This window comes from Taudactylus pleione, unplaced genomic scaffold, assembly GCF_031769625.1.
Source record: "Taudactylus pleione unplaced genomic scaffold, aTauple2 ptg000015l, whole genome shotgun sequence".
NCBI classification, from domain to species: Eukaryota; Metazoa; Chordata; class Amphibia; order Anura; family Myobatrachidae; genus Taudactylus; species Taudactylus pleione.
Genome location: NW_028284417.1, coordinates 26,348,684 through 26,366,606, shown reverse-complemented (window position 1 = coordinate 26,366,606; position 17,923 = coordinate 26,348,684). Strand labels below are relative to the sequence as shown.

At 37.4% G+C, this 17,923-nt stretch overlaps 1 protein-coding gene across 3 annotated transcripts in view; it reads left to right on the top strand.

The window, feature by feature from the left end:
• The first annotated feature begins 336 nt into the window (after positions 1 to 336).
• The window catches only part of BACH2 (BACH transcriptional regulator 2), a 344,951-nt gene continuing 327,364 nt past the window's right edge, over positions 337 to 17,923 (top strand). For all 3 annotated transcript variants that reach the window (XM_088470806.1, XM_088470825.1, XM_088470814.1), the window contains exon 1: positions 337 to 763. The gene's annotated coding sequence lies outside the window, so the exon portion shown is untranslated. The remainder of the gene's footprint in view (positions 764 to 17,923) is intronic.

Below are 17,923 nucleotides of genomic sequence, written 5' to 3'. Positions count from 1 at the left end.
ATATTTAAGCATAGTAAATCATGTTTTAAGCTGTATTAAGTACAGATGATTAGCTATTGGGGAATTTACCACACAGTTGGATTTATATGAAGGCATGAATCGATATTACTCTGTGTAAGTAATAAACAATGCAGTCAGTGTGTTGCCAATGACAATGAGAAGCAGTATGTGTGACACTAGCACACAGTAGATGTCAGTAACGAGTCTACAACCAGATTTCAATCTGCAATTAAACAAGAGGGAGGCAGAGAGGCTGGTGTAGGCGGTCCATTCAGAGAGCAACAAACACATAGCAGTCACACACGCTGCTTTGCAATCAGGATGAAGAGAGGCAGTCATATCACACTCGCTGTCTCATATAAATATACAAACACACAAGGAAGTGACCTAACTTAACTTGTGTGCACTCCAAATTGTATTAGAAAATCAGATTGTCAAGCGCTGCTGCCTTCTGCCTGTAAGAGCTGACACATCCACACCGACCACAAATAGGACTGCAGCAGCTACGTTTCCCCTTGCAAAGCCTTCCTCTTTACAAGCCCCACGTAAAAGGGGTGGGGGTGGATCCTGATTGAGAAGCTGCTATCCCTGGCTCCTGGGAACAACAACAACAAGCAGCCTGAGAAGCAGCAGCTACGGCGAGTGGCCATGTGATGTCTCTCTGTTGGGTGAGCTTGTAAAACCAAAAATAAAAATCAAGGCAAAGCAACAGAGACGCATCGTGCTGAGTAGGGGAAGAAGAGGAACTGAAAGTGCACAGAAGGTGAGTGTACTGGCTGTACGGGGGACACCAGTGTGGCAGTCACAGCGGTGGTTTATGTGGGGCTTGCAGAGCTGTTTAGGGGAGAGAAGGGATTCCCGGGGAGGCTGCTTGACCTGATAACATCATGGGTCAGGGGCAGAGCTGTAATGGGGGGAGCTGCAAGGCGCTGGAATGCCATATACAAAGCAATGGTCTCTCTCACCGCCCACTCTACTACAGTATGTGCATTCATGTTACAAACACAATATGGATAGTGGCATGATGCAGCTAAATAGGGCCGGCTCATGGATGGAGGGGAAGTTCCTGGTGAAGCCCATGCAGCCTGGCACACTGGTCGGGTAACCCAGCTGACAGAGAATATGGTTGTCTGGAAAGCAGCCCTGTCACATTGTATGCTGTGTGCATAGCTAAGCGGTGCTGCTAATAGCTCCAGCATGGCTCTTGTTGTTGTGCTTGGAGGGAGAAAACAGCTGTCACATTTGGAGGCCTCTTTTATTGCTATTAACCCCTGGCTGGCTAATTGCTGAATTGCATGTCTGTTACGCATGACAAGTGTGTACCTCTTGCCCAGTCAGTCAGTCAGTGTCAGTCAGTCAAGGGGGGTGCATCCTCCTCCATTCATAGTGTTGTGGACATTGTGCATTTATCAGCCACGTGATGCTTTGCTAGTATAGCTGTGTCCGCGCTATTATTATATACAGTACATGGCAGGCATTACTCTGGTACAGCATACATTCATGGAGAATCGTAGCACGGAATGGATTCATTTTCAGAACAGGGGTTAATATTTCCTTACCCTGGGTTACGTGATTAGCAGCCAGGGAAGCAGCTGTAAACATTATTCAGTGCTCTCAGGGTCACCTTAGATCAACCAGATATGGTAAAGGTTGTGCTGGTGCTTGATGTGAGAACGGTGACATGACAAATGTCTCTCCAGTGACACCGCAAGTCACACACAGTCTTGTCATCACATTGTGTACGGATGCAGCATGGACACAGATTCAAATTACACAGTCATGCCTCTGTCTCCATTGAAAAATACCAGATTATGCTGAGCTGTGCACAATGGTCCTACAGATATTGTACATATCTATCACCATTTACACTATTGTACATATCTATCACCAATTACACTATTGTGTATATATCTCACTGTTTACACTATGCTATATAATAATCAGTACATTAATGTTTATCACTATTAACACTATGCAATATCATAACTAGCACATGGTACACCTATCACTGTTTACACCATGCAATATAATAACCAGTTCATTAATGTATATCATTATTAACACTATGCAATTTCACTAGCACATGGTACACCGATCACTATTTACACTATGCAATATCATAACTAGCACATTGTACACATATATCAGTATTTACACTATGCAATATCAGCATATTGTACATATCTATCATTAATTACTCGATGCAATATTATAACTAGTGTACATACTTTAACACTTTACATTATACAATATCATAACTAGCACATTGTACATATCTAACACTACACTGAAATATCAGGACTAGCACATATATATCACTATTTACAATATGCAATATCTAACACATCTTACACTTTGCAATATTGTAATTAGCAAATTGTTTGTATCACAATTTACAATATGCAATATTATAACTAGCACATTGTACACATCTAGCATTTACACTATGCAATCTTAACTAGCATATTGTACATATCTAACACTATTTACATCCTGCAATATCAAAACTAGCACATTGTACACATCTATCACTATTTACAATATGTACAATGTGCTAGTTTTGATATTGCAGGATGTAAATAGTGTTAGATATGTACAATATGCTAGTTAAGATATTGCATAGTGTAAATAATAGTGTACAATGTACTAGTTATGATATTGTAATCGTGATGTATACAATTTTGCTAATTACAATATTGCATAGTGTAAATTGTATGGGATATTGCATATTGTAAATAATGATAGATATCTAACACATCTTCCACTATGCTATATTGTAATTAGCAAATTATATACATCTATCACGGTTTACAATATGCAATATCATAACTAGCACATTATACATATCTATCATTTACACTATGCAATATCGAACACTACATTCTGCAATATCATAACTAGCACATTGTACATATCTCATGATTTATAATATGTTATATAACGAGCTCATTCTACACATGTATCACTATGGACATTTCACTCACTAGATGCTCATTGCATTTTGAAATGATAAACTTTTGTTTATTTCCATGGCAAACACTGCACTAGTGTTATCCATGCTCATAATATTGCCAGTGCCACAGAGAGACCCTTTCTTCTTGTTTACTGTGTGTTAGGCAAACTGAGTGGGATTCAATCTGTCTCTCAAATGTCATCTCTGTATATCATAAGCAGAATATGTCTTCTCTGCTCCCTGATGTAACCCAGATTATCATCACAGTACAATTGACTAGCTAAGTGTATTTAACAAAAAAAGACAATTCCCTTCATCTATAGACATACCAACCATTATGTTTACTACTAGTGATCCTGATAACCAATGTGGCCTATACACTGTCTACTCAGCAAGCTTACTGCAGGGATGTATATGTCAGTAACAGTATTCTGATGACTCATTATCAATTTGTTCTAAAAAAGAAAAAAATATATACCACAACAAGATTTGTATCAAGTAATAGTAATTCTACTGTGCAGAATCAAGATTTAATTTTTTTTGTTAATTAAATTTAGTGAAATCGGATTTTTATGCTATCTGGAAGGTAATGGTTCTTTGATATATTTGTTTTAAAATAAAAGCTCTATTCCACATGAAAGTTTTTGCATTGTTCTTAAACTTGAAATGCGTAATTTAAGACACAGCATTGTGCTACAGTGGAGCCAGATTTAGCAGAGTATCAGAAAAAGCATTTAGGGGCCAATGTATTAATAATCGCGGCACTGCTGCAATTATTAAGTCAGTATCTCAATAGATTTTTTAAATTTTGAATTATAATATCCCTGCCATGTACTAAAGCTAACTCGTAGAGACAGCGGTAGCAATAACTGCTGTCTCTGCGAGTTACATCCCTGGTCTATTGGAGGTGTCTTTCACACAGCGCATGTGCACAGTGTCCGATTCGGGAGCTGGATTGAGACTGCAGGGGAGGGATCGAAAGATCCCTCTCCTGCGAGAATGCCTCCATAGGCATTAAGCGGTTTATGCCATCTGAGGATGGCATAAACCAACGGGGCCAAACTCCGAAGAGCTAAATAGGGGTCAGACCATTGACAATAATTGATAATAATGGGGACTGCAGTCTGCAGCTCCAATAAGCCTTCTGCAGGAGATTCTGTGAAATCTAATGCATGAGGCTGTTCGCACATAGCAACTTTTCATAAAATTATGCAGACGCTGCAGTTTATACATAATTGTATAAAAAATGCTTAATAAATAGGCCCATTAGTTACAAAGGTTGGACAACACCATGTTATATTTCTTTATAAATGATTATAACACAAAGATTATTAGAAGAAACCATTTTGTTGCTGTAATGTTAACTTGTTTTGAAAATCACATTTTAATGTATCGCTGTTTGGAAAGGCAAAATATTTGTATATGTAGATTTAGAATTAAAGTGGGTATTTTTGTTTGTTTAAAAATAATTTACAAACACATGGTTTACTGTTGGTTGTGCTTGAGTCACAAAATCCTCTCTCACTGTTAACACTTTCGACTTTTCCTTTTGAAGTTATGTTGGCTAGTAAGAAGCATATTGTGTACCACTGGTATATTTCTAAAATTAGTTTTTTTTTTGTTTTTTTTAAGTGTGTGTCTCTTTCTTGTTCTGGCTAGTTCAATTGTTTTTGGGGTTTTTTCAGACGTTGTTTACATATTGTTGAATTGTGTAGGCTGATCTGTTTGTGCATCCACACATCTTTACCTAAGGAATCCCGATTTCTTGTGTGATATAATCACACATGCTATATGAGAATAGCTCGGCAGCAAGGTGCATATGCAGTAAGAACACAATTATATTTCTTCCATAGCTGAGTAGAATTTAATTGTAGTTGAGTTTCTAAATACATGAATATTTAATAAAACCACTTTTCTGAAAAACAAAGATACATTTGAAACTGATAGCATAACATAAGTGTACAAAATGGAATTGTATGTTTATACTACATGTATTGGTTTTGCATTTATTCACATTTGTTGTGTTAGTAAATAAAGTTTTACTTGTGTTTAATTTGCTAAAAATAGTCACTAGCACTTTGCATAGTTTCACAAATATTATTGTTAGCTCAGATGTTGATGCAAGTACTTTATTATTTATCACTCGTTGTTTGTCATGCAAATACACCGATTTAGCTTAACTATGTAAAGGGAATCTTTCTGTGTTCTGTAATGTGTCAAATACTATTGGTTGTAATTGAAATACAGTGGCTTAATGATTTCTGACCTTCAGCCTAGTAATAGTTGCCAGTTCACAGCTGAGAAAGTCTGACTAAGCTTTGTAGTTAAATTGGCCTTCTTGTCATCCCAAGTCATGAGATCACTGAGTGAAAGAGAGGTTGACTATATCTTTAAACAATGCTGCAACGTGAAGTATTTACATATTTGCTGACAAACTATGCAAAGTTTACTGCATAGCTTCCTTAAATGTGCTTACAGAACTCTGGAAACCGTGTTTCAACAAAGCTGGTTAGGTTTAACCAACTTTTGATTTTATTTATCATTTTATTATATAGGTTTTTATTTGTTTATGGTTCTATAATCTCGTGTCAGACAAAAATGTATAGGGCTTGCCAAGCCATAGTTTTTTTTTAATTGTTAGAGCAGCATAGAAATTATTAAGATTTTGAAGAAAAAAAATATGTATTTTATATTAATTTAGATTTTTTTTTTTTTTTTTACTGCAAAAATTGTATGAGCATTTATTAAGAATAATTCTTATTACTGCATATTTCTTTAACTTTTTAAAGTTTCTTAGATGTTGCTAGCCTTATTTGTATGGTTACTTTGGAAATGTAAAATTAACTTCATGTTAAGAATTAACAAAGCCTAGAGAATGCTACACCAACTAATGTAATGTTAAAACTTTGTTATGTATACAAAAATGAGAGACACATTTTTCATTTGTGTTGTGGAAGAGAAACACAGTGTTCATTAGATAATAAATTCTACTAAACCGATATTAGGAATTAAAAAGCATTGGCTATGTGAAGGTTAAACTCAAAAGATCTCTACACATAAAGAACTGATGGTTTTTACTCACTGAGTTAAGAAATATGAAAAGTAATTAAATAATATTCAAATAGCATTAGATATTCTGGATCGGGTTAGGGACACGTTTCTTAATTAAACACTGCATTTAATTACAGTAAACTGATCTATCTTTTTTTGGACTTAGTACTACTTGCATAATTTTGCTAATTAGTAATGTAACTGCACATAGATGATCAATTCAATTTTTTTTGTGTATAAATCAATTTTTTTTACATGTTTTGTTTTTCCTTTATTAAAAAAATATATTTTCCATTTACTTAAGAATTTAAATAGATTTCTTTACAACTCCAGTTTTTTAAACTGACTTTTTCTTACTACCTTTCATTTGTCCTTTTCAGCACTGCAACTGGTATCATTTTTACACTTGGTTATTCTTGTCTTACTGTCCTTTTATGTTTTCATATAGTCCTTGAAAGTCATGTTACAAAATCTTTGTATTTTTTGGAATTGTATACAGTGGACTCTTGTCAAAATATATAGTATGTAGCAAAAGGATATGATTTCCTGCAGCATCCATACTAGAAGGACATCAAGCAGACCCATGAACACCTACTACAAAATGCTCTGCTCCCAAACTTTACCACCTAGGAAAATGTCATAAAATGCCCCCTCTCTCTAATCAGAGGCCAGGGCACTGCAACACAGAAGCAGCAAATGAATGAACATAACTATGGGCAGAGTAAGGTAGTGCAAATGGGAGAACCAATCACAAGCAATAATATGTTCAATAGTGTTGTGCCTAAAGGGATGGCCTGACCCTTAAATCCGCTCGTTAGAGTGGGGGTCCGCAAGTCTTGAAAAGGGAAGGGCAACCTGGCCCCATAATCTTTAGTCACCATGCTGACCATACCCACAGTAGTTCTGCCACTGCTTGCACCAGACCTTTCAGTCAGGAAGTAGGATCTGCCATTTTCTGAACCACAGCAAAAAGGTGGAACCTCAGGTTAAGAAGAAAAACATTTTATCCAGCATTGTGAAGCTCGGAAATTGTGTGGGAGGTTTACCTTGGGGATGATATTCAAATGAGTTTGGAGAACAATTGATGACAAGCAATAGAAATAGACTTTTATGAGGCTGTTATAGAACCGTTCGTGACAGAAATTTTTTCTTTCATATTTCTATAGATATATATTCAACATTTCCGTATATACTTCAAGTTTTTTTAACTTGTCTTTTTACAGGTATGTTATATCACATCGTCTTTACCTGTGAGACCATGTAAATAAATCGATCTGATTTTATTGTTACAGATGCAGTGCCAGGAAAGCCGGGCAAGCCCTTAGTCTAGTAGCTCAGTTTCATTCGCTAGGTAACATGCCATAATTCCGCAATTTTTTTAAACAATTTGCAGTCCCTATGGAATTTCTGTATCTGTACCACATTTCTGTGTTTTGCTGTGGTCTGCAAATAGATCAGAAGAACCTACGATTTAAGCCATTTTAGCTTTGAGAAAAATATATGACCACTTAATAATACCCCTTTCGACATACACCAAAATCCCGTTTTGTTTTTTTCCAGTGCACGTGCATCTACTTGAGTCTTGACTATGTCTGAACAGAAACTAACGGAGTCTGAGACCAGGGACTACGACCTTGCAATCAAACAGGGTTATTCCTGGGACTTGCAACCTGGTTTAGTGCTCTGGCTTATGTCTGAAAGGCATAACCTGGTCTTTGATGACCCGATTCATGCCTAAAAAGACTTGATTGGCAGTCACAGTAGCACTTAGAGATGACATTATCTCCAAGCATCCACTGTTAGACGGAAGATCCAGGTCACTTCCAATGTGAAGGATGACGACCGGGGAATAAGCCGGGACCATCACCCAGTTGTGACAGGTGTAAGAACTGAAACACCGGCTTCAACCCGTGTTCAGCATCCAGGGTTCCAAGCCAGGGTCTATGTTTTAAAAGGGGTATTAATGTCCTAGAGATGTGTAGAGGTTTTTATGTTTTAGGATAACAAAAATGAACATCAATTACTGTAAAAAAGTATTTAGCCATTAGAAAGTTGACAGGCCATGCTGGTTTGCAAACTAAAATATGATAAATACAGATGCACTTTTTTCCACTTTTCAAAGTATCAGTTTCAAAAGCTTATAGTAACAAAAAGAGGAAGCACTGAGTTTTGCAACTGTGTATTTTTGTGGTTACAAAAAGAAAATAATCCCCAGAGCATAGTTTTGATTGATCCAGCAGACTTGAATGATCCATAATCCATAGTTGCCAAGTGTCCTTAGTTCTCCAGTAAAGCCACTTTTTAAAGAATTGTCATTATAGATGTTTCTCAATAAACCAGCCTTTTTTTTTTTTTTTTTTTTTTTTTTAATACTAATTATCTGAACTGTTTAGCCTTTTTTATGCAGGTTATATGCAATTCTAACCATATAGACTTTATAGGTCAGTCTGTGTTCCAAAGGCAAAATGTACTCTACAATAAATATTTAATAAACCTAACACACTGGATTGTATTGTGCCCAGGTCCACATGGAGGTGCTGGGTCAGCAGGAAAGTATTAAGCAATGATGGCAACTATGCAGAATTACAAAAGTGTGCTGTTTTGTTAAGTGTCGCTTTTCATTTTGCATTGGGTCTATAATGCATCTTTATCACTAAACCGCTTTTATTAAAATTTTAGTTTCATATATTAATATACTGCTCTGTGCGAAAAGCTCGTAATGTCCGCAGTGCTCTATAATGTAAAATACAATGGAAATTGGATAATAATCTTTCTCAAAAAGGCCTTGTTAATTTGCAGGGCATGAGGGGTTAATTTCGACCTTGACTTGGAAAACAGGAACTGTAAGTGTAGAGGTCTTCCTGGTGTCCAATTTACATACACCCATCTTTTATTTATGAAGTAGGTGTGTGTGTAGTGGTTTGTATATGCGAGAACAATACCGCTTGTCAGCAGTTTCCTACAGGCAGCTGCTGCTGACTCACGTGTCTGGTTGAGCCCTGAGCTGCCCTCTCTCAATCATCCACAGTGTGAATGGAAGAATGTGCAACTGTCAGTTATCTGTTCGTTCTTTAACTGACTTGTGTGTCCCTTTAATTTAGGGATTATATAAAAATTAAGCTATTGCCAGAATTATTTGAATGTTGTTTACTCTGTATACATAGTACAGTGCACACATCCTTCTCAGACGTTTACCTAGATTGCACTTGGCTGATTCCTGCATGAAGTACATTGCATCATTTTCATGGTAACAAAGGATGCATTGTTCTCTTCTCTGTTGCATACATCATGGTATTTTTCTGGGATTTCATCCATAGCCGTTCCCCTTGCAGATATGTAAATAAGACTCCTACAGTACTCGCACTGGGTAGACCAGACTCCACTTTTTGAGTTTATTTTCCTGATCACATAATGACTTAACATTTAAGAGTGCTTGAGTCGGGTACACAATTATCAGGGCGATTGGCTCTATAATTGTATAGTGTGTATGAAGAAGCATTAGCCGATAAACGGCTTAGAATGCTTCTGCATTGGTCAGATTGGGAGGTGAGGATCAGATGTCCTGCACACGCTATCTTGCTCCCGACCTCACTATCCCGTTGCAGATATCTGCAGACATCAAACACTGAGTTAAAAATTGCTCACTGTGTACGGGTGCACACCGATCCAATAATTGCTCTGTCTGGTAAGAGCGTTTATCAGATCTGCAGAAGTTATCTGCAAGAGTGTACCCAGCATTAGAGAGAGGCTGTTATGTGATAGAAGTCCTAGGGTAGCGCCCCTCTAGAAAAGGTTGAAGTTGCTAATTCTTGACTCTATATACTCTTACCAATTAGTAGAGCTATTACTGCTTTTCGAAAGAAAACAAAATAATTTTCGGCTTGCATGGTGCTATTTTTTTTTCAGTTGTGTCATTCACTTTAATTTTCCTACATGTTCCAAGCAGGTAACTCCCTTTATTTAGTGTTTGTTTATTTTTTCTTCTTTTTAGCAGAGTCTGGGTACTCATGCCCAGGGGGCAGGAATGGGCCTGTCCTTAGCCGTTAAAGTTCATGGTATTTTTCAGGAAATCGAGGTGAATGACCTGGAAAGAATTTGTACAGTCATGCAGAAGTGTATTGTCCCAACAGTGACTGCTTTTTGCAGTGTTTGTATACAAAAACCAAATGCAGATGACACCTCCTGTTGTCAGTGACCTAAACTGCTCCATTTTATTTCTTTCCTGTCTTCAGACTTCAGAGTATACATTATGCCGTGTTAAGTTAAAAGAAAAAAAATTTTATCTAGCAAAAACACCTTTCAGCCTAAATAGGTGGTCGACAATAGAAGGTCCAAAAGTGCCTTGATCTCCTACACAAACCTTGGGAACTGTAACAATTGTAATGAAGGCTTCTAGGTCTGTCGATGTAAAGCTGGGTACACATTATGCGATCTATTGAACAATCTATCGTTTCGCCGCGGATCTGAGCGACAGATCGTGTGGTTCTCATGGTGTGTACGGAGTATCTGCATGCTCCCACGGTCACATGCAATATCGTCCGGTCGGGTGTGCTGCACGGCCAAACGGATGATGTCACATGAGGCGCCATTGCCGTTAATGAAGGGTAGAACGAGGGATCGTTCAGTCATTCATTACAACGCTTAATTTGTACCCGAGGTTCGATGTGTCGGTCCAATGAGCTGACGTATCGTCTGGGTACACATTGGCAAGTGTGTACCCAGCTTTACTCCTAACTTTTAATCTAACTTTTAAGACAGTCAATATTGTTAGTTTTTAATTAATATATATATTATTTATACACACACATATACAGTGGGCAAAATAAGTATTGAACACCTCAACATTTTTCTCAATAAATATATTTTCAATGGGGTTATAGTAATGAAATTTTCACCAAATGTCAGCAACAGCCCATGCAATCCACACATGCAAAGAAATCAAAATCTAGATCTCCATAAATTACTGTAAGTTGTGTAATAATGTGAAATGTCACATGGAAAAAGTATTGAACACATGAAGAAAGGGAGGTGCAAAAAGGCACAGAAAGCCAAGACACCAGCTGAAATCTATCAGTAATTAGAAAGCAATACTGCCCCTTGTCAGTGTAAATTAATATAAGCTGGTTCAGTCTCAACTGATGGCCAATAAAAAGGTGTCACATTACCAAGGCGTCACACAAGAAACATCTCATGATAACCTTAAGATTTTATTTTTATTCAGATTGACTCAAGGTAAAATATGTTGTGTTAAGCGGGCCTTTCTTTTAGAAAATATATACTGTATATTATTTTCCACTTAACTACAAATAGTTGCAGCTCCTCCCATATCTTTAGAACAAATGTCCTAATGAGTTTTTGCGGAACTCAAAATTAGGGTATGAATTAACAAACCCAAACTTTGAAAGTTTGCAAAGCTGTCACTCGCACTCTGTCTAAATAGTTATACAAACATTTCCTTTCTAACATGACAAAGACTATGGGCTTTAATTGAAATTACGTCAGTACTACAGATGTGTGCTCATAAACGTTTGCTCTAATTACGCCAAATAACTCCATTTGGAGCGTCAAAGACTTTACGACTTCGTTGCTACAAGCGTCTTTACATTGGCACCACTAGGGCGACAAAATCACATTGCAAACGAACACTGGGTCTGGCAGTACTAGTGCTTCTATGTTTCTGACTAATGCTGGGCATACACTATACAATTATCTGTCCAATCTGGCTGGTTGGAATGAAAACCTGGTAATGTATGGGAGCAAATGACAGTCGATCATATGGTTTTAAACACTGGAAAACTGACAAAAAAACAATTGTTCAAATTCGTGTGTTTTAACCAATTTGTCTGAAGACCATTTTTGTCTGCTTTCCAGTGGTTGTGAGCAAATGGTCGATTGTTATTTGCTCCCATACATTACCAGATCTTATTTCAACCAGCCAGACTGGATAGATATCTGACAGATAATTGTATAGTGTATGCCCAGCATAAGTCGCAACTCTGTGGTTCCGATACAAGTGGTTGTGGCCATTCCTCCCGCCATGTTTTGTTATGCTTAATCTGCGACTTTTATACACACTTTATGCCATCTGCTTTGCAACAAAAGTAGTAACCTAACATCCCTGGTACACTGAGCGGTTTTGTATGTGACTAAGGTGCAATATTTTGGAAAAAGTATGCTTTGCTACCTATGGTGGAGTATCTAAGTCGTGCCATATTGCCTTTAATTTAAATAGTGGCTTTATTTAAATGAATATAGGGCCTGATTCAGAGCAGCTCATAAGTGGCCGCTCGTTCGTTCCGAGCGATGTTTGCACAACTGCGCATGCATACGGATCGTAATACGCATGCGCGAACCAGTCAGTGCGGCCGAAAATCGTTTGTTCGCTAAATAGCGAATGCCTGCTATTTTGAGTGACATGGGGAGGCGTATGTGGGTGGTAACAGGGGAAGGTGCTTGAAAACGGGGAGTGGAGATCCGAACGCAGGCGTGCTTAAAGGTCAAAACGGGCGTTTTATGGGTGTGCATAATTAATACAGCAGCGTCATTGACCACGTCACTGGGTTATTTTATAGTCAGAACTGCTCGCATAATTGCAGTAGGAAAAACCAACCACAAGAATAGCGAGCAGTTCATACGCTGGTCGATGTACTCGATTAATCTAATAAATAGCGGACATGACGTAGGATGCGAGCGTTAATAAGAACAAACAGAAAAGGAAAAACTCTGTGTTGTGAGCACTCTTGGGTATTATACAAAGATTAATACATAACTTTTAATGAATGATAAATAAAATAAAATAATGCCCTATATGAACTCCTTTTAAAAAAGGAGAAACAACTCCTTACAAATACAAAGACAGTCGAGAAAATAAAACTAAAACTTTATTTTTACTCAGTTTTATTTTCTCGACTGTTGACTGTCTTTGTATTTATAAGGAGTTGTTTCTCCTTTTTTAATCATATGTATGTACCGGTTATATGTATATGCTTATTTATACCAATGTGAACGGTATAAGCTGTACATAAAAGGAGTTCATATAGGGCATTATTTTATTTTATTTATCATTCATTAAAAGTTATGTATTAATCTTTGTATAATACCCAAGAGTGCTCACAACACAGAGTTTTTCCTTTTCTGTTTGTTCTTATTAATGCTTGTGACTCTAGTGAGCACCACCACTGCCCCAGTATATTCATCCTAGATATAGACTAGAACATAACAGGTATAGTGGTTATTCTATTTCATGATAGATTATTCTCTTTTTTAGTCTGTGCGACGATATTCCCCCCTACCCCTTTCCTTGCTTTGTTGTAGGATGCGAGCGGCCAGGGGGCGTAGTTTTCCAAAAAAACGACCGCATGTTTGGTTCGCTCGTTCAGACCTAGAGGCGTGAACAGACTGCAAAGAGCGAACGGTTCATTTGAATAGCCAATAGCAAATAGCGTCCGGCTCTGAATCAGGCCCATAGTACCAAAAAGACCTGACAGTGGAAATCACTTTGAGTCAGAAGTTCTTAACCTTTTTCAGCCTGCAACCTAGTTTAAGACTGGGAATTTGCTTATTGAATGCAAGCTTCCATTGTTAGAATTAAGAGGAAATTAAATGTGCTATTTACTAAAACCGTTGGGAATCAGATACTGCTAAAATGATATAAAACCATCAATACTTAATTGGTAGTGCACAGTATATTTGCAGAAAGTGGTGTTTGATTATGGCAGAGAGCAGTGGTACTCAAACTTTTATAGCTAGGACCCCAAGACTCAGTTTGTCATAGTCTGGGCTTCAAAAAGATGGTTCTCAATAGAATTTAGAATGGGATGCGGTTAGGATCCCGACAAGCGGGATACCGTCTGCTGGAACCCGGCATCGGAATCCCGATCGCCGAGACAACACCGTCAATATGAAAACTATTCACACAATGTTATGATATATCTTTTAAGAATGTGTTTATTTGTATTCAACATTCTATAAATAAAAAGTTTGTGTCAAAATTATTTTTTAAATAAATTTTTACATATTCTTCATACACCAAAATTCTAGCTAAAATGTGCCTACACGTGGTTCCACGTAGAGACAAACAAAGCCTAATCATGTCAATAATGATTCACACACATGCACAGCTTTGGTAGGAAAGGCTTTGTATAGAGGTGTACAAACGATACAGTGAAACAGGAGTTGAGCGTGGCAAGTGAATGAAAAATCTAGGTACAATGAGTATGGATCACTGATTTAATTCAGGTGTACTGCCGCTGTTGTTGCTTGTTGATACGGATCGATCCAGCTGTCCCTCATTTCTTAAATCGACTTGGAATTTTTTACAAAATTGTAAGTTTGTTTGAATTTTATGTTATGTTTTGTTTTTGATCAACTATAAAAAGATAGAAGGGCAAACTGGTTTGACCATGTCCAAGATGGTGCAACCATGGTTAAACGGATCTGTACAGGATCAAGCCCATTCCTAAATGTTGTTCAAACCTATTTCAGCCTAATTTGATACTTTTAAAAAAACTTTAATCATTTTTTTTTTTCCAGGGGGTGGGGTCGGGTTTGGTGAAATGATGAAGACTAGTGTTTTGCAGTCCTTTTTATAATAAAAAATATAAAAAGAAAAGTAAATACTTTATAATTAAGAAAAATAAAGATAATTAAAAAAAAACTTATCTCCGAACAGTGACTCACGATTTGGGCATATTTTACACGATCTGTCGTTCCGATGCGTCGGAATCGGCCAGATCAGGTAAAATATCGCCAAATGTGTAGGCACCTTAAGGGACAAAACTAACACTAATGTTTAAAATATACTTTAACTTTTCAGATTGGGTCGAAATGTAAGTTATGGTTAAATAAAATAATATATGCTTTCTAAGTTTTCTTTAAACCTACATATTATTACCTCTTACTAGTCAATTGACCTAAATAGAATATGCTCTGTACAGTTATTTGTATATTAACTTCCACTTTTGCCGAATACTTTATATTTTGAACTGTAATGCACTGACGAAAAAAACCAGGCTGAAGTTTAACTTGTGCCAGAGATAGTGATTCTTGGTTTCCGCCAATACAAGTGACTCAGTATCAGTGAGGCGAGTACATCTAATAATAAAACATGTGGTTTTAGTTTGTCTCAGCGAAAGGTTGGAAAATATTGCTCTTTTGATTCTTACCTTTGAACTTTGGTAAACATATTTGATGACAATATGACAAATCTCATGGTCTCCTTTTGTTATCATAGTTTTTTCCAAACAATATGTTGCTGTAGAAAAATAGATTCATTTTTAAGGAGGAATTAATTTTTGTGCCACTGTTTGGCTGTGTACATTATAGCTTAATCCGGTTGGTAAACATTGCTAATTTTGTTGCACATCTTAAATTGGTACAAGAAAAAGTTTATAAATGTTACTGGTCGCAAAGTTCCTTTGCCCCTTTTCGGGGGAAGAAACACCACATACAATGGGGATCGTTTACATCCAATTTTGTGATATCATGCACATGTTGAGTGTTAAGTTTGTTTTCAAAGAGTTGCGCACATATTAGCCAAAATATATTATATTATTGGTGGGATGAGCAAGTATTTGTGCAGATGATGGAGGAGCCTGACTGGACCTGGAAGGACACAATATGTATTTCATTATATGCTAAAATAAGACTTTGTAATGTGGCTCATTGTAGAGGCTGTTTGTTTAATTGTGTTCCCAGTTTAACCAATATCTACATAGCTGTGCAAAAACGAGATTATTTTACATCACATGGAAAAGTAATGGCTTTTAGCTGTGTGGTGTCATTTGCCCAGTGTTGGGGCATTTCTATAATGGCTGAGCATAAATATAATATGTGCAGAAAAATAAAGTAAATTGTGGATGGTGCGATGAGAAATCATTAGTCCGAGTAAACAACGCTCTGAATTGAATATCTCTGGGAACTCCCTCCCGGCGCTATTCAATTCACGCTGAATTGAATCGCCCCCAATGAAACCTACAAGTACTTCTTTGTTTTGTCCCTCGCTTTCATGTACAAATGGACAACTGCCGATTTACCAGTTATAGTCGCATGCTAAAACTTTCTTGTGATATATACACACCTTATGCCACTTTCATTAGAGGGAGGAAAAATGTGGTGAACCACAATGCATCATACTAAAATGTCTCTTCCCCCTCTTGATTCCATGGTGAACAAGTGAGTAGGTGATGGGCTGTTGGAGGAAACGGTTGCACGGGTTGAGTAGGTGCTTCAGAGATTTTGACATAAAAATTGGTTTTACTAAGTTAACAACCTACATCTTATTCCTTTAATGTAATCTGTCCCGAGGCACTATCTTTCTGTTTGACACATTGCATACCTATTGGTAACACATGTCAATTGTTGGTTTAAATTGCATCCTCGCTGTCACTTTCTTAAACCAACATTTATTCCAGTTTTCTGTCTGTTGCAATCTTTGCATTAAATCAGCATCTTTCTTCTTTCTATCTGTGGTATAGTTGTCTCTGATACGTAATCTGTTTCACATTCTTATTTTCCACGTTATTCAGGCCTGTTTTGCTCCTAATCATCAAGATCATACTACACTGTGGATGATGTCTATTGATTTCTTATGAGTCAAGGCATTTGTTTAATTTTTCTTTTCAAAAATATTCTCCAACCCCCTTTGCCATGTCAAGAGTAGAAAATTAAACCGGTTGCCTTTTACACGCCTGTACCTAGCATGTCTGAATGTAGTCATATTTTCTATACTCTGTCTCTCTCTCTCTCTCCCCTCCTTTAAGCCATCATCAGTGAAGACATGTTCTACATCAAGCATAGTAATGCCCTGTCAACGTTCCGACCCCCTCTGAGATCTTAGTCGTCAGAATCAGAAAGCAGTTAGTTGTGGCCTTACCTACCTTCTTAAATACCACCTGGATGTAGGAGCACAAAAAGCAAGGCAAGCTACAAGGGCACCTAGTGGCCAGAAACTGCAATGTAATCAAACTTGGTAAACCAGCCAGTCTAAAGGTTATACCTCACAACGGGGGTCAGCAGAAATTTTATCGTATGTATGCATTTACTAAGATGGTGTCATCTGAACATACCAGAGGGTATATAATGCAATACACAACATGGTGTACATAATGAAAACATACATACATACATACATACATACATACATACATACATACATACATACAGTATGTATAGGAACCCATATATCATATGATTGCTAAGCAACCTAAAAAAGATATACACACAGCAGGCCCTAAAACCACATTTTACAGGTCTCAATAAGCACATATACTACATAAATTCGCAAGGTAAGTAAGGAACACACAAACCCTACATGATTAGAAAAATACATTAACACAAAAAACACTAATTAAAATAGAAAGGCACACGCACACTAAAGTTTCCACTAGTGTCTTACCTTAAACATACACAAATTTTGTTTTTGATTTATTATTGTATATCCAACTAACCTAACCAAACAGGCAAAAAAATTAATTTGTGAACCAACACCCAACAAAGAACATGGTTATTGAGTGCTGATCACCCCTGCAAAGTGCAGCCTTGCAAATGAACCTACATACGCAGTGAGTTGTCCTCTAAGGTCTGTTCCATTACTGCAGTGGGTGCAGATGGCTCCTGAGGTGTAATCCCCGGCTCCCACTCTGCATGTCGGAGGCAGGACAGACCATAGGGGGGACACACTTTTTGTTGAAAAGTACATCTGATACAAGCAATGCAGGGAGGAGCATGGCAGCACAGTGATTAGCACAGCACTGCGGTCATGGGTTTGAATCCATAAAGTATTTATTTATTACCAGTTCTTTATATAGCGCACACATATTCCGCATAGCTTTACAGAGAATATTCGGCCATTCACATCAGTCCCTGCCCCAGTGGAGCTTACAATCTATAGTCCCTTCTACATGCTCTCACACACACACA